Here is a 19,334-nt window from a genome sequence, read left to right on the forward strand (position 1 = left end):
AAACCTGCTTCATCCCCACAACCGAAAAGGAGGAAGACCCAACCAAAGCGCAAGCTCCTCATACCCTCCTCTTCAAGCGAATCCGAAGGTGGGAGTTCGGACTCTGAGGGCTCACAAGGAGACGAATCTCCTCAGCGAGGTAACACACCCCCTCGGTCCCCAACCCCGGAGATGGAACTTCACCAATCCCCAGTTCCTTCCCCTCCACCCACAATACCTATTTCCATTCCCACCATAACCCCTACTATACCACCAACCTCATTCCCTATACCTCCACCCATATTCACCACATCAACCGAAACACCACCTGTAACCGAAACCCCTCCCGTAACCGAACCTCCACAAACCGAAACCCATATACCACCACCACCCGAAACTAACCCCCCACCCACTCAACCTGAACCAACCAAACCCACAACACCCCCTGCTTCACCACCACCTCAATCTCCAGAAGACGCCTCCGATGGCGATGATCAATTCCTTGGTGGTGATCACATGAACTTTGATTCGGTCTATTATAGTCCGTTTCAAGTTCAAAGTGATGAGGAGGATGATGCTCCAGTGACAAAGAAGCATCTCCGCGAGCTTAACGAGAAGGTTGATCAACTTCTCGCCTCCTCTTCAAACCAGCAGTCCACCTTATCTGAAGCTGCCCTTCAAAAGATAGTTGATGCCTTCTCCAGGGCTCAACTAGACTCAGTGGCCTCAGCAACTGCTGCGATAGACGCCTCCACCCGAGCCTGTGAGGCAGCGACCAAAAAAGTCGATAAACTATTCTCCGACGCTTCTGCCCTGCTACAGTCTCTGCAGGAAAGCGCCAATGCCACAAAGACGACTCTTGAACCGATTGTTCAGCAATTGGCCAAGTTCGTCTCGACGGAGTTGACTTCGTTCGCTACTCTACGACAAAATCTCAGCGACGACAACTCGGCACTCCGTGCCTCCATCGATGCCCGTCTGGCAAAACTACAAGAGGATCTTGCGGCAGAGAACTCTCTGATGGACGTCCTGGCGAGTAAAACAACTGCCCTAAAGGTCAAGAGCATGCAACTTTCCAACTCTCAAGATCAATTGGAAGCTCTTCGATCCGAGAGGGAAGTCATAAAGACGTGTGTTTCGGATGTCCACGCCGCTCTATCCAACATCCTGGAAGCACACGACCCCATCCTTAATCATTCGGTGAGGCGCTCCCTCGCTGAAAAGCTCTCCCCGGCCATGGCCCTCTTAAGCAAAATTGAAGGCCTTCCGAGTTTCGTGTCCATTCCGAAACAAGGGGGAGATGAGAAGAAAGGATCGAAACCACCTCCGTCCTCCAAAGCTACTCACACAACCGAACCACCCCCAACTGGTCATGCCTCGGGTTCGGGTGTGAAGAACAAGGGCAAACACATAGCAGAGGATGGAGATGAAGATGAAGATGAAGACAAGGAGACCATTGCGGACATGTTAAAACGAAAGAACAGTCGCAATGCTGAAGGTGATGCCAGTCGTGTGGCGCGTGAGGCTGAAGAAGCCGAACGAAAGCAAAAAGAAGCCCACGATCTCCTTGAGAGCCGAAAGTTGCTCTTCCCTGCCTGGACCAGGGATCGTTTGATAAAAGAGGCCATAGAGACTCCAAGCATACTATGGGTCGAGCCGGTGATATCGTTCGACTGCAACAACACCATCGATTCGCAGTTCGATATGCCACTGACTCGAAAGGCGTTCATCTTCCACGCCTTCTCTAATATTTCTGAAGTCCCGCATCCGAACGATGAGCTTGACAGGGAGCTCATTGACTTCTACCTGGAGGCCGCTCGCCCTCAATTCCTTACATGGAGCGCCCAGAAGATTGTCAATGTTCGGGTGATGAAGCCTTTTGCCGTGGGGAGATTCACAAACGTCAAGTTCAAGCTTATCCGAGGATCTGCAAGAACTGCTCACATGATCTCTCTGGCGGATCTGCCCAATCTGAACCCTCATGATTGGATAGTCTTGTACAATATCCTGCTGACAAATGAAGCCGAATATGGTCCCATCTTAGACCATGTCAAAAGGATGCTGGCATGCTATATCATGGAGGTGGCCCTAATGGATCAGGAGGTTGCCACAGTTTTTAAGAAGAAACCGAAAGTCAAACCTGTGGGATCGGCCAGTGATCTGAATCAGATGCAAATGGGCAAGATAGATTCGAGGCGAAACTCTGTGATGTTCACTAGAGCCGAAGGACAGAAATGTCTCTTCGCTTTAGCTGACAAACATCTTTACACTACAACTTGCTTGGAGCACATCTTATTCATCATCAAGCAGTGTAAAGACAATTCGGCTGATGATATCAAGTACTTCAATGATATGATCAATTGGTACATCCGGTTTAGACAGACCATCCTTTCCATAACCAAGTGTCTGTTTAGTACCGTGAAGAAGAAGGTACCAGCTTCAGCCGCCGGCTCAAGTAGGAAGTGAAGGTCTCGCTCCAAATTGACGCAAAGGGGGAGATTGTTGAGCTGAAAAGAGTTTTGATGTTGCGTCTTTTGGGCTCGTTAGATTAGCCTTTTATTCTCCGGTTTGGGCCTGTCCAACCGAGAGCCTTTTATGTATAGTATTTAAGTTAATGCTTGCATGTATATTAGGTTAAGATTCATAAGATTCTAGAGATTATCGATATAGCGATTTATCAAGAGTATAATATTTTCCAGTAATCGTTCTTGTAATCTTCCAATCCTTTACAGTTGATGTTCTTAATCGAGCTCTTCTAAGGATTTTATTTAATCATTCGACACGTTTGATTCAAGCTGTTTGTTCTTATTATTGCGTTTTTACTGTTTTAAATTCATATACTTGTTCAAGATCTAATCGATCTTCTTAGATTAAAAGTTGTTTTAATCCCATCATTTATCATCCGGGTAAAGCCAATATAGTAGCCGACGCCCTAAGTCGGAAAGAATATGTTGGTCGTAGATTCAAATCTTTGACTCTAACAATCCATTCACACTTGTCCACGCAAATTAAGGAGGATCAGCTCGAAGCTTTGAAACCTGAAAACGTGGCGGGTGAATCCCTTAGAGGGATGGATAAGAACTTGGAAGTCAAGGGTGGCGGAGCCTTATACCTCATGGATCGGATCTGGACACCGAAACACGGTGGCTTCAGAGACTTGGTCATGACCGAAGCTCACAACACTCGGTATTCCGTCCACCCGGGTTCAGATAAGATGTATCTGGATCTTAAGAAGTTATACTGGTGGCCTAACATGAAAGCAGATATTGCTACCTTCGTAAGTAAATGCCTTACTTGCGCGAAGGTGAAGGTCGAATACCAGAAACCCTCCGGTCTCCTACAGCAACCGGAGATACCAGAATGGAAGTGGGAGCGGATCACTATGGACTTCATAACCAAGTTGCCCAAGACGACGGGTGGACTTGATTCCATATGGGTCATCGTCGATAGACTGACCAAGTCTGCACACTTCCTGCCGATCAAAGAAACAGACAAGATGGAGAAACTTACAAGAACTTACATTAGGGAAATTGTAAGACTACACGGTGTTCCTATATCCATTATCTCAGATAGAGATAGTAGATTCACTTCGAGGTTCTGGCAGTCGTTACAAAGTTCTCTAGGAACTAGGCTGGACATGAGTATAGCCTACCATCCACAGACCAACGGGAAAAGTGAGAGAACTATCCAAACCTTAGAAGATATGTTGCGTGCCTGTGTGATTGACTTTGGAAAAGCTTGGGATAACCATTTACCCCTCGTCGAATTTTCCTACAACAACAATTATCACACGAGCATAAAGGCAGCTCCATTCGAGGCCCTCTATGGCCGAAAGTGCAGATCCCCTCTGTGCTGGGCTGAGGTGGGTGATACCCAGTTAGCTAAGGGACGAGTTCCCGAAAGCACTCTCACGGGTCCGGAGATCATTCGGGAAACGACAGAGAAGATCGTTCAAATTCGTGAACGATTGAAAGCCTCTCGAGACCAACAGAAAAGCTACGCTGACAAGCAAAGGAAACCGTTGGAATTCCAGGTGGGCGACCGAGTTCTACTGAAGGTCTCACCCTGGAAGGGCTTGATATGCTTTGGAAAGCGTGGGAAGCTCAATCCAAGATACATAGGGCCTTTCGATATTCTCGCAAGAATCGGCCCTGTAGCTTACAAACTTAACCTACCCCAGGAACTCAGTAACGTACATCCTACCTTCCACGTTTCGAACTTGAAAAAGTGTCTGTCCGACGAGACTCTTGTTATTCCACTCGACGAGATCGAGATCAAAGAGAGCCTCAACTTCGTGGAGGAACCAGTAGAGATCATGGACCGAGAGGTCAAGCAAACAAAGCAGAGCCGTATCCCGATAGTGAAGGTTCGCTGGAACGCAAAGCATGGACCTGAATTCACTTGGGAACGAGAGGATCAGATGAAACTGAAATACCCTCATCTTTTCACTTAGTTATGTGTAATTTCTTATTTGCTTAAATTCTAATTTCAGCACGAAATTCCTTCTAACGGGGGGGATGATGTGACAACCCGAAATTCTATTCTGTACAAACAATATCACTTCAATAGAAGTTATAACAGTCACAGTAAATTTTCAGACTTTTCCGTATAAGTTGAGTAATTCAGGGTTTACACTTCAGGAGATATCAGGAGAGTGGATGCACTAGGGTTTTGTGCAACTCTGTTATTCCAACACTCTATAATATTAGAGATCATTCTGGTAATAAAATATTTTCTGCCAAAAATCTCAGGACTATAAATAGAATTCTGAAACAATTTCATTCATTATTTACATTTCCAACTAGAGAAAAGTCATTTTCTCCCTCACGGATCTTCGGGTTTTCATCCCAAATTGTGAGTACCTCTCTCTAGTAGTGTTATATAACTTATAATGTGTTTATAACATAGATATCATAGCTAAACAACTAGATTTAGGAGTTTACTCCCCAAGGTGTTCTTGGGCGGTAAACTCCCGAAACAATGCCTAGCCTTTCCCCCGCGATATGTTACTATCTTAGGCTTGTATATAGGTGTATTTGGGACAAGAACACAACAAAGAAACACCAAAGTTTGGGTGTTCACGGCCCAAGAAGATCTTGGACCGTGAACTCCAAAAACATGGACCAAAGAGTGCTTTTGGCACTCCTAAAGCTTTGGACAATTACCTAGAATTACTCCTAGCTATTTGAGGGACTTTAAAACATCAAAAACCTCTCTCAAAGAGAGATTACGGCCCTAATATGGTTCTTGGGCCGTAAACATGAATGAAGGGCACCAATGTGTGCCTAAGGCCTTCATTAGCCTTAGATAAATGTTTAGCACCCATCCTACATGAGTTTGGGACTTGAAAGCACAAAAATATCCACTTCCATATGAGTTTACGGAAGTAAACTCAAAAGGAAATGGCCTTTGGGCCGTAAACTCCTCAAAGGAGTGTATTAGTGCCCTAAACCCTTCCATGAATTGATCCACCAAGTTGGAATGCTTCTAGGAATCATTTAGAACCTCAAAACAACAAAGGACATTAAGCCTAGGAGTTCACGGCCGTAAACTCAAGAGTTTACGACCGTAAACTCCTTGTGTGGGGTTTTATGGAGAGTAAACTCAAATAAGGGGTCCTTTGGAACCCTAAACCCAAGTGCCTTGTCCCACAACAACTTAGATGCAATCCTTAGGGCTTATAACACTTATATAAAGTGTTTATTATGTTCTAGGATGTCTTAACATTATCAATTAGTAATTTAAGACTAATTGAGTGCATATATGTGTGATTATATGTTCATTAGGATCGTAGTGTGTGTACAAGTCCTCACTTGACACCTAACAATCCTACACCGTTCAGTTCATCCAAACCACCATCTACAGGTGAGTTCATACCCCTTAATCAATGTTTTAAATGACTTTAAATGCTTTAATGGGTGGGGGGGGGGAATACAAGTAGAAGACAACATGTTATTAAATCACTCATATGTATTTTATAACTGTGTTTTCATCCAGCAGATTTCACATACTACAAAATGTGATGCATGAAATGGGTTTCTATCTTAAAAATACGTTGTTATCAAATGTATTACTTTTGAAATGTTTATTTAAAATGGCATCAAGTCACTTTTTATTATTGTTCAAAACTCTTAGATATCTTACAAAACCATTACTTTTACCTTCTTGAACAAAACTATACTTATACACTTATGTTCATATATATGTTTGAGATTATAGTTTTTCATCCTTCATTTAGTTTCCCACACTCTTAGGTAGCAAGGGTGTATGAACCTACTTGAACAACCAATTACCTTTCAGTTAACTATCATAGGGATAGTTAGAAGTTACAAAACATTATTCATATTACAAGGAATCACACAAGAGTCAGTTCATTCATGAGTCTATACCAGTACACTTACATATGCTTACATGATACATGAGTACATTTACCTAGGATTACATGATACATGAGTACGTTTACATAGATACATTTATCTGAATACGCTTACATGAATACCATACATGAGTACTGTTACATAGATACATTATCTTGTATTCACTTACCTGGATACTTGTACCTAGAGTTACGAGGAAGATTTATTCGTACCTTCTGTGTAAATTTTCCTGCCTATCCCTGTTCGATGAGATGTCTAGACGAGACTAACCATTCCGGAACCCAGCTGTTAGCACCAGTGGGTGATGAACATCTACGTATGCCTACGGTTACTACTTATATTAGGAGTCAGTTACGGGACTAACCCTTCCTCCAACCTGTTGCTGCTATAGAGGACAATTGGACAATCTTCGGATGTTCATTAGGTTATTCATTTCGCTTATTGCGATGTTGTGTTAGTCCTAGTACCCAGTGATAACACTTACATTAGTACTTTTTTTCTCTATTTACTTTACTTTGTGGTATATTCACATAAACGATGTGTTAGACTAATTACTATTTGTAATATTCAAAAAGAAGGAAAAACTATCATTTTTATAACAAAACATTCGGGTCTTGGTAGAAAACTACATCTCATACTAATAGGAAATAAGGGATTTCCTAGGGTTTTTCATACTTATGTCAATTTTTCACTTAAAGATTTACATGGCATTCATAACAGCTTTTCAAAAACAAGACAAGGACATTTAAATACTTATGAATTCACCAGCTTTAAGCTGATACTCGCTTTCAAAATAACTTGTATTCTCAGGTCACCAGTAGACAGGTACGATGGCCAGGTATTGAGAAGACGGAGCACAGACAAGTCTCGTCTTTTATTTTGATTGTATATTTTTGGTGTCTTATTACAATGAAAGAACACACATGTATTAAAACTTTACTTATAATGCAGTGGATTGTTGTTGCTTATTTACTACTTTACACTGTTGTGATACTGTACATGACGTCCTCCACCTCGGAACATTTCCGCCGTTCTTGGTTTTGGGGTGTGACAGGATCAAACGTTTGCATGGTCTCTCTCCTTTTTTTTGTCTGGTGTCAAGTCAGGGATTCGTTTGGAGGTACTGTTTCATCTTCATTCTCTTGCATGAGTGTGACATCTGAGAATGTAGGTCTAAAACTATAGACAATCAATTCACATTGAACCTCTTTTTAACCTGACTTAATGAGCTTTAGTGCATATTTTGAAATATAAATAGTGTCATTAAAATAAGATATGATACGACATCTTAGTTTCGATTCTGGAAAATCTCAAACGAATCATGAAGCACCAACTATAACCCTAGTTAAAACGTCAGAAAAACTGAAATTTCATATTAAGCCGTTGTGAGCAAAGCAAACACTCTATTCTCGTAGTACATGTTCACCAAAGTCTGAAATATAAAGAACATCCAAAACGGAGTTCGTATGCAAAAGATTCAACTGTTATAAGAAAACAAACCAATATAATACTGAATTTTTTTAAATTGCATAAATCGTTTCGATCCATTAAAGCACCTGCGCACCTCAGATGGATATTACAAGAACGTTTTGGACTCAGACAATGGTCTATTATTTGATTCCATACTCAAAATATTTTTAGTAAAAATATTTGTAACAGTCGAAAAATCAGACGTTTCGGATCAATCAAACACGAATCTTTAAACGCAATTTCCTGAAGTTCTACAACTCAAAAAATTAATCTGTTCTAGCTTCTGGAATTAGTGTACTCGGCTCAACCATTCCCCATTTTCGTAAAAAATACTAGACGTCGGGATCTTGGTATACAAATCTAAAAGAGTTCTAGGGACTTTTTGAGGTTGATGACATCACCCACTTTTGTCACCTTGCATGTATGAAAAAAATTATCCATATTCTCTTTCTTTCTTCTTTCCCATGTCCATGAACCCCCCCCCCCCCAATCACCACCTTATCCTTTCACTTTCAAGGTACAAATATGGTGATTTAGTGTGTTTGACTATCCAAAGAGTCATGGGGATTGCATGGTATTGTGAGGCTTGATTAGGCTATAAATAGAGACCATGACCTCCTCATTTGATCACCAATTTCAACAGCAATAAACACTTATATGGTGCGATTGGTTGCGAAGGGATTTACTTAAACTCCCAGAGTTGACTATGATGACACCTTCTCGCCAGTTGCAAAGATAAAGTCTATTAGGGTTATCCTAGCCATAGATGCATTTCATGATTATGAAATATGGCATATGGATGTCAAAACTGCTTTCCTTAATGGGAAGTTGGCTAAGGATGTTTTCATGAGTCAACCAGGGGGTTTTTTCAATACGAAGCACCCTAATAGAGTGTGTAAGTCAAAGAGTTTGACATATACACAGGAGTAATCCTTGCTTCGCAGGAAGTCAAAGAGTTTGGATCGCAGTCAAGAATATTCTTAAGTACCTTCGAAGGACCAAAGAAGGGTTTCTTGTCCTCAGTGGGAATGATGACTTAAGGGTGTGAGGATATAGTGATGTCAGTTTTCAAACCGATTGGGACAATTACCACTCTCAGTCGGGATGGGTCTTTACCCTGAATGGAGGAGCAGTGACTTGGAAAAGTTCCAAGTAGGACACCGTAGCTGATTCAATGTGCGAATCAGAGTACATAGTAGCAAGCGAAGTGTCAAAGGAGGCAATATGGTTGAAGAACTTCATCGGAGACCTTGGAGTTGTACGAGCCATAAAGGAGCCCATGGAAATTTTCTATGATAATGAATGAGCGGTTGCCTTGACCAAGGAACCGAGGGATCATGGCAGATCTCAACATATCGACAACAACTCTCATTTTCTTAGACATCGGGTAGAAGAGGGACTCATCGTAGTAAAGAGGGTATCATTAGAGGATAACCCAACAAATTCCCTTACAAAGAGACTGAGTAGGGTTAAGCACTTGCAGCACGCTAGGAGCATTGGGCTGAAGGACGATATTAGTTTAGATTAGATAGCTTCGAAACGTGTAATAGATAAATTGTAATTAACATTTGATGATTAAATAACAGAGTATTATTTATAAGTAAAGTTATTGTCTTGTGTTAATTATTTACCTATTGTTTCACTTTGCATGTTTTGACTTCCTGAATGATAAGATTATTTGAACAGTCCACAGTCGCTCATACTTTGGAAGTAGGTATGAAAGAAGACTGTCATGAATTGGCTTGTAGATTGTCTAAAGTGTATTAAACATAGCAAAAGTATGCTGCAATGTTCATGAGTACTTATGAAATAAGATTTGAGTCTTGGAATAAAACCGCGCTCACTTGAATCACTTCATGGAATTAATCACGAGTGATTGTGAGACGATAATATCATATAGTCTTTAAACCTAGATATATGATTTATTGTTTGCAAATTGGTTGTACATTGATAATGCGTAAATGCATCAGTAACTTGATGTTATAAAACACATTGTTGTGTATGATTTGATGAGTGAATAGTAAATACATATAAGTCGAAGATCCTAAGAGGCTAAAAGCAATATTTGGGCCCCTCAATGATTTGATTTGACTTATGTGTTAGGCCCGGTCAGAACTAAGTTGATGTGTTCAATTAAGTTCTATGTGAGACAAATCAGAGATCGAGAAACAAACTGCTGGAGAATAAGTATGACTATGTTCCATGTATTTGTACGCATGATATCTTAAGAACGGAGGACTATACGATCCCTTATCTAAAGAACGAGTCAGAGTTTGACAGCGAGAGCTACGATTGCTAATCGAATCTTGAAGTTGTACTTGCATTTATAGTTATTAGACTTATCCAAGTGGGAGACTGTTGCATTAGTGTTTAAGTCCATAACTATATTTGGTATGTAGTTGACCCAGTTGTAGCATGGTTCATTTGGGTTGCCTTCACCAAAGCAACTTGACTGGATGACTTATGGAGAAAGAGGCTATTATGGTTTATTAATATATTATAAGAATAATATATTAAAAGAGAAATCATATTACTTAATTAATATTGGTCAAAAATTAATTAAGAAATTAATTTTGTGATCAAAAGATATTAATTAAACTTAGGGGACTGGAATTGCAATTATAAGATAATTGAATTTTTGGATGTGGATCACTTGGATTGTGGGATGGACGAAATTAGGGTGGAGGCCCACCTTGAAATCGTCCAAGGCCTTATTCCAGAAGGTTATTGGGGTTGCTTAAGGCCTAAGCTATCAAATTAGGGTTTTGACTGAAACCCTATCAGCTCAGCTATATAAGGACCCCTAGGGCATCCAAAATCGACTACCAGAAGAACCCTAGAGTCCTTAGAGCTGATTTTGAGCCACCAACCTCTCTCTTCAATATCATTCGTGTTGCCTTGGTGTTTGTGATCGATTAAAGGTATTACATTTGTGATACTAGGCTCTTAAAGCTTGAAGATTCTTGCATAATCTAAAGGTAATAATCTGAACTTATTTAGTTATTGATTTCGTTTTATGATATGCTAGATTAGGGTTTATGCAAGTATTGGACAATTATGCATGTACAATTAGAAAAACTCAATCCAAGCATTAGGGTTTTACATGAACACCATATGAATGTTGTTTTACTCAAAACCCTTCAGATATGCATATGTTATGTTGTTTAAAATGAAATAACTAGTCAAAAAGAACATATGCTACTTAATACAAAAAAATACTATGATTTATGTGATAATTGCATGTTAGAAATCAAATATTATAAAGGTTTATCACCTTTGTAGTATTCAACTTATATCATACATGTGTGTGTGTGTGTGTGTGTATATATATATATATATATATATATATATATAAAGTTATAAATATTATAAATTAAAATTTATTCATGTACTTGTGAGATTTACCACCTATTTAAGCGAGTATCATGCACCTTTACATATATACTTATTAAACATACTCGGCTTCTATAGTGAAACTTTATTCACATACATTAGTTAATGGATTTTGTAGTGAGACGTTATTCATAACCTAAGTATAAACACTTAGCACACCCACATGAGTATAAACATTAATCCTCGACGCGAGATACATATGTATAGATCTATAGATGTTGACACCCTCACCTGCGGTTGCTAGCTACAACCTCGACGAATCAATCGAAGTGGGTGATAATTATCTTAGGTCAATCCCACCACATCCAATGAAGCTTTGTAAGGGGTACATCTAGTCACATAGCTTGGTTATAGGACTCACTATAAACATTAACCGAATCTCCCTCTCTTTCTCTCTCTTTCTCTCTCAAAACCACATATTTGGTTTCTTTCTTTACAAAACATTTTAAGCATGGTTTTAAATATAATAGCAATACTCTTTGGCCATTATAAAAGTATCATTGCTTGACTAGCAAAAAACTTGTATCTCTCACCAACCTTGTGTTGACCCTCAAAACTACATGTCTATCAGGAAATCACTAAACAAGCATTTTAGACGACAGAATAGTCATAGATTTTGGGCGACCTAGTTTTTATAGTTTTTGTTATATCTGCCTAGTTGCTTAAAGAAATTCATGTGCTTTATTATTATCTGTAAGAATCTTGTATTCAAACTTCAAGATGGAATACAACTAATTTTTTGATATTGTTGTACTTGTGCTATTTATCCAATTGCATGTGATCCATGAAAAAAGTCGCATAGACTGGTATGTATAGCCGCTTTGGCCCGGGATGTGACAATGGGGATTGTTCAACATTCCGAAAGGGAGTGGACTAGGGCCAGGAGTAGAAACTCAGCGTTCTCCAATAGGGTTCATCAGAGGGTTACAGATGTTTCTTCAGACAAATTAAATAAGGTATCGCATTCATTCTATGTTTCGAATTTTCCGGATTCCATTGGTCCAAAGGATATTTGGAAGGTGTGTGTGTAGGAATTGGCCATGTCGTGGATGTGTTTATTATTTCTAAGTTATCGAGATTGGGGAAACGATTTAGTTTGGTTCATTTCATTGATGTGCAAGATATCAATAGGATTGTTGTCGAACTTAATGATGTTTGGTTTGGCAATTATACGATGTTTGCTACAGTTTTGAGATTCCTAAAGAATGGTGATCGTGTGATTTAGGATCCTAATTCTCACATCAAATCCAATATTTTCAATAACGAGACTTTGTTTTCCTATGCAAGTGTTGTTAAGGGATCTTTGCATGAGGATGTGAAAAAAAAGATACACTTTTTGGAAAATCCACTTTAAACACCTCACATGTATAGCCTAGACATCACTCTCGTAAGATACCGAGATCTTTGACGCTTCGTAGCATAACTAGTAACACCTAAGACTCCTAAAGGTGGGCCTTAGGAAAATTTGAGAGAGAAAGGAAGAAGATTTGTGAAGAAATGTGATAAAAATCAAACATATATATATATATATATATATATAGCAAATATCAGGAGGCATGTCGCGCCTTGGCCATGTGGATGCTCCTGAGTGGTCCACGTCGACGAAGCTTGGAGACTAAGGGTCACATCTGATCGTGACACACGGTGAGCTCCTATTGGTTCAGATTTCCAAATCTTTTAAAAATCGTAGCTTTCGCATATGAAGGCCTTTTTTGATGGATTTTATATCCTCACTTTCGTATCGACGATTACTACAACTTTCATTTAGACTTCATCGGCTAATTCACACTTTATTTTTGTTTTACAGTACGACAATGCTTATACTATAAACGATGTTGCGAAATTCATAACTTCTTCATACGAGCTCCGTTTTCGACGTTCTTTATATCGTCGGTTTTGTATTGAAGAGTACTACAACTTTAGTTTAGATTTTTTCGGCTAACAATCAACCGAATTTTATTTCAATTTTTGTGTGGCACAATAGTGTACTATGTATCACTCGAAACTTCGAAAATATCATAACTTCCTCATATGAAGTCAGGTTTAGGCGTTTTTTATATGCAAACTTTTGTAATTACGATTACTACAACTTTCATTTAGATCACTTAGTCTAATAAGAAACTTATCTCTGATTCATATTTTGTGACACATGTTGTTGTGCATAGTAGAACACGAAACTTCGAAAACCATAACTTTCTCAAACGAAGTCAAATTTAAGCATTCTTTATACCCACGGGCTCATGATCACGACTACTACAACTTTAGTTAAGATTATTGATCTTAAATAATCTTTTATTTTTAATGTTATTTTATCACTTAACGATAATTTTATATTAAGTTTTTCTACAAATATTAAATACTCTTAATATTTGTCCACATAACGTGTATATGATAAACATATATTAGCTCGTAATGCATGCAAAGAATAATTACTCTATTCAATGATTTTAATTGTTCGATAAAATGTATAATTATTATTATACTTTATACGTTTAGCCCGAATTTACAGGCGTTACACTTTCTCTTGAGGTTAAGCATGTGTCTTGGTTCACTTTGTAGTTAGGGTTAGAGTTTGGGTGCAACTGAGACATGATAATGGATAAAGTTGGAAACTTTATCCATTAAGACCATTAGAGTCATCAGATCTAAGATTTGAGCTCTGCTGCTCTGGAGAATAAGTGTTAAGAGCTTAACTCATTAAGTTGATTTTGACAACCACCACCATGTGGCGGGTGGTTTGCCACGACGCAACGGCAAGATTCGTTTTGTTTTATTTGGACTTGGCCATGACGCACCCAAGGACTTGCCACGACACAACAGTTGTTGACTTTGTTGACCGTTGACTTTTTGCAATTTGACCTTGGGCCAAAGTGGAAGGTGTCAGGTTGTAGATTGATGTTTAACCTTTAATTAATGATAGTCAGTCCACGAGTCTGATCGGTGCAAATAGTTGAGAGTGTAGTTGTGCTTCTCTTGTATTGTGATTGATGTGAGTCTTCTCACTATACCACATGTAACATTGTATATCCTTTGTCTGGTAGGATATATGTACTGATGGAGTACACGTATGCTAGTTGACTAGGATATTTCCTTAGTATGTATGTGTAGTGTAGGACACTTGGTGTCATGGTATGCTATACCAGTAAGGTCTTGCATGTGGATTGTATGATACTCTTAGGTGTCATGTTTGGCTTGGGCAATGATAGTATTGATTGATTGTTGAGCAGTTACCCTAGGGTTGTATGTAGTTTGGGTTAGATAGCCTGAGAACTCTTGGTTTAAAGCCTTATTACATGGTTCTTGTTTGATTTATTGCTTTTGGCTGGGATCATTTGTTTAACCGTCTATCTTATTCCTGACTATATATGACTATGTATTCACAAGTCGATCGTCATTATTAGCATTAACCGCGATATGGATATGATATGAATATAAGCCAATGATTGCATGGCACCTGAGATCCGATAGTGGTTAACGACTGAGAGTTGGTAGCAATAGTTGGCTAAGAGACAGTAGCAGTATAGAGGCAGAGTGCTAGTGGATGATATGTATGATTATTGTATGTATGTTGATAGGAAATGTAACGCTTGGTTAAGGTATCATTTATTTCTCTAACATTTAGGGTTTTAGGCTGGGGCTCGATGAGTTATGGAGCTCCAACTCATCGAGTAGGAATCATTATGGACGCGAGATGAATCATTATGGCACATGAGATCCGATAGTGGTTAACGACTGAGAGTTGGTAGCAATAGTTGGCTAAGAGACAGTAGCAGTATAGAGGCAGAGTGCTAGTGGATGATATGTATGATTATTGTATGTATGTTAATAGGAAATGTAACGCTTGGTTAAGGTATCATTTATTTCTCTAACATTTAGGGTTTTAGGTTGGGGCTCGATGAGTTAGGGAGCTCCAACTCATCGAGTAGGAATCATTATGGACGCGAGATGAAGGGTCTACTCGACGAGTTGGAAGACCCAACTCGACGAGTAGGCGCTAGAAAGGAAAACCCTAATTTTCCGGGTTTTGCTCCATATATAAAGAACTTATGGTTCATTTGTGGCCTCCCTCATCGTATTTACAGCCCTGAGAAACCCTAGTTCGAGCTTTACATCTTCTTGAGTGTGTGTGAGAGCCTTAAAGAGTGATTTTGGTGTGGTTATGAAGGAACTTGGAGCTTGAATAGGTTGGAGCAAAGGGAGAAGTAGTAGATCCGACATCTACTCTATGTTAGCAACCATTTGGAGGTAAAAAGTCTTTACCTTGGCTTTCCATTTCTAAGATCTTCCCTTATGCAAGAATATGGTCATTTCTAGTGCAAGATGGAGTCACTCTCGGGTTTGAGCTTGTCATGAGGACATGGTCTCAGATCTGGACTCCTCTAGGCCCCATGGACATAAAGTTGTCGACTTTATCTAGTCTTGGCCCTTCTCCATGATCTAAACCTCTTCCTAAGCTTAGTTTTTGGTGTTTTAGCCTCTTGAGGCCTTGCATGCACGTAAAGTTGGAAACTTTACGTGGTAACTACACCCTAGGAGGTTAGATCTATAGTTTGGAGCCTTGGTTTCCTTAAAAGCGTCTGAATGAGAAAAGGGCCGAAGGAACTCGACGAGTTAGATCGGGTTTCCCCGTCTTCTAGATGCTGAGTAAACTCGGCGATTTGGCTAGAGTTTTTCCTTGTTTTCTGGACTATGAAGGAAACCGACGAGTTGCTAAATGCAGTCGATGAGTTGGGGTTAACCTGGACTGTTGACCTTTACTATTGACCTTAACTTTGACCATGGTTGACCAAGTTTGACTTTAAGGGTATTTTTGGTATTTCAGGATTTTGACAAAGTTAGTCACATGATGTTTGTAGGCAATTGGGTTGGAGCTGCAAGTTGGGACTTATCTTATCGGTTCAACATTTCTTGAGAGGTGAGTCTTCTCACCATACCAACGGGTCGAAGGTACCAAGTTCGGCCTATTACATGGTATGTGAATTGATTAGTCGATTATGTGATATGTCAGTATGACAATTAAATGGAAGACCGCGGGGGGGGGGGGGGGTGTCCCGTGGCAGTAGATTGAGACCATGTGGGGGTTCCCATGGCATTTGGTATAAGTCATAGGAGGGTTTCCAAGGCATCCTAGTATGCCTACATGTTTAGCTCGTATGATAGTTATTTGGTTAAGTGAAGACCATGCGGGGTTCCCATGGCAGGTAGTCAAGACCATGTGGAGGTTCCAGTGGCAGTTAGTAAAGACCATGTGGGGGTTCCCATGGCAGGTAGTTAAGACCACTTGGGAGTTCCAGTGGCACTCGGTATAGGATATTGGAGGGTTTCCATGGCATCCTTATATGTTTGTATGCATGACTTATAAGATATGTGTAGCTTATAGAGCTAATATGGATTATGTGATTATATGGAATGTGTGGGGTATGATATGGGGATCTCACTAAGCATTAGCTTACAATTTGTTGGTTGTTTCAGGTACTTTAGAGCCTAAGGGCAAGGGCCCGACTTGATTGCGCAGCATGCACTCTTTGGCGATTTTATTTGGGGACACTCTGATATATAAATAAAATGTTTTATACTGTAGATTTTGAAAACAATTGTAATTGGTATTTTATGTTCATTGGTAACAGTTTTGTTAATTAAAAATGAAAATTTTTATGGGAAAATTTGGGTTGTTACAGGAAAGTTGGTGAATCGACGCTAAGGCTGATAACTTAGTTTGTATGCATTGTATGCATGGTAGAATATGTAGTATACCAGGGAACTCACTAAACTTTATATTTACAGTTTTGGATTAAATGTTTAACAAAATGTTCTTGGAAAGAGCTCGACGGTATTGTACACTCTCATCGAAGATATTGTTTTCCGTTGTTTTGTAACTCAACTTTGTTAATCGTATGGGTTTTAAACAAATAGATGTTATACCACATATTCAAGTAAAATGCTTTTAATTGTTAACCTATTTTAAATGGAAAAAAATTATGGTTTGAAATTTGGGGGCACTACACAAGGGCCTTATTTTTTTATTTTTTCACGAGCCTCATATTGGTATAGTTCGGCTCTAAAGATGGAAAAATAGATAAAGATGGTATCTGTGGTTTGCATATTTAACGATGAGAAGAAAAAAAAAGGATATATAAGGAGGGGATAAAAAAGTAATTGAAGTTTAAAATTAAATAGATTATAACCCGCGTTAAATGTGGAAAACACATAAAAAAACATATAAATGTCTACAAATACTGCATAATAATTATTAAAAAAACTTATAGTTATTAGTATTATTGAAATGTGTAGAAGATACATCAAAATCGATAAATATCTATAATCCTTGAAGGACCTCTTTGTAGACACTATTTTTTGTTTTATTAGTTGAACAATATTCGTTGTCACTTATGAGTACCTTCAGAATCATAGATAATTACATTCGTCTAATATGGCGAAAGATTGATGGGTAAAACATTAGGGACAAAACTTTTAGCTTTTTTTTTCTTGAAAAAGATGAATCGTCACTTGAATCCATCACTTTGTTATATGGTTAATGTCACTTATAAAAGTTAAATATAAATATATAAACATATTGGTGTTGTGATATGCTGGAGATGATAGAGTCGGAACTGCAGGGGGGATCTGTATGAGTATCTTCTCCTGTTATCACAGTGCAAAAGAGAGAAATGCTCATTAGTCGATGTCCGGGAGGAGTTTTCGGGACGAAGTTCTCGGGAGGAGTTCTTCTGTTATCACAAGACCTTCCTTGATACGCATTGCGTGTCGTGACTACGCATCGTAAATGTGTGTCGTAAATGCGCGTCGTAAATGCACATTGTAAATGCGCATCGTAAATAGACGACGCGCAAAAGCGTGTCGTCTCTCGTTATGACAGGGTCTTCCTTGACACGTATTTGCGCATCGTCTGAGCGTTTTACGACACACATTGCGCGTCGTAAAATGTTGTTTTTCTAGTAGTGACTGTCTATCTTATTCCTGTCTATATATGACTATGTATTCACAAGTCGATCGTCATTATTATCATTGACCCCGATATGGATATGGTATGAATATAAGTCGATGATTGCATGGCAGCTAAGAGCCGATAGCGATTAACGACAGAGTTGGTAGCAATAGTTGGTTGAGAGGCAGTAGCAGTATGGAGGTAGAGTGCTAGTGGATGATATGTATGATTATTGTGTGTATGTTGACAGGAGAGTTGGTAGATCGACGCTAAGGCTGATGATTTTGCGTATGTATGATGGAATATGTGATATGCTGGAGAACTCACTAAACTTTATGCTTACAATTTTGGATTAAATGTTTTTGTAAGATGTTCTTGGGAAGAGCTCGACGAGACTGTACACTATAATCGAAAATATTGTTTTCCGTTGTTTTGTAATTCAACTCTCTTAATCTTATGGTTTTCAAACAAAATGATGTTATACCACACATTCAAGTAAAATGTTTTTAATTGTTAATCTATTTTAAATAGAAAAAAATATATATATGATTTGAAATTTGGGGACGTTACGCAAGGGTTTTTTATAAATCGGCTTTGAAGAAGAAAAACAGATAAAGATGGTACCTGGTTTGCATCTTTTAGGATGAGAAGAAAAAAAAGGATATATAAAGAGGGGGATAAAAAAAGTAATAGAAGTTTAAAATTAATTAAAAGTAAACCACTAATCAAAAACTATTAATAATAACGTTTTATTTTAAATCATCTAAATGTAAAACTACAACAAGCTGATAAACCTTTCAAATAGACAATCTCAACTACCCCTTTAAATGAATAATGACAATAGTAATCATGTAACAAATGATAACATAATAAGAAACAAAATAATACTAAGATGAAAAATGCTATTTTTGTCATTTTATGATGACTTAATATCCAGTTTTAACGGCATGTGATTATCATGCATCAAAATGAAATCAAAGGGATTGTCCATGTAACAAAATACAAAATTGGACGAGACTTGTCATTTTCATTACGCCACATAACCATTTCATTTCTGTAAATTGTAAATTAAGTAGGGATAAAATAGCCATTTAAATATTTAATGCAAGATAGAGGGCCTGTAAAAGTCCTCGATAATGACCGCAACTTCAAAAAAAATGGACTTTATT

This window comes from Lactuca serriola, chromosome 3 (genome assembly GCF_051521515.1).
Source record: "Lactuca serriola cultivar US96UC23 chromosome 3, Lser_US96UC23_V15, whole genome shotgun sequence".
Lineage (NCBI taxonomy): Eukaryota > Viridiplantae > Streptophyta > Magnoliopsida > Asterales > Asteraceae > Lactuca > Lactuca serriola.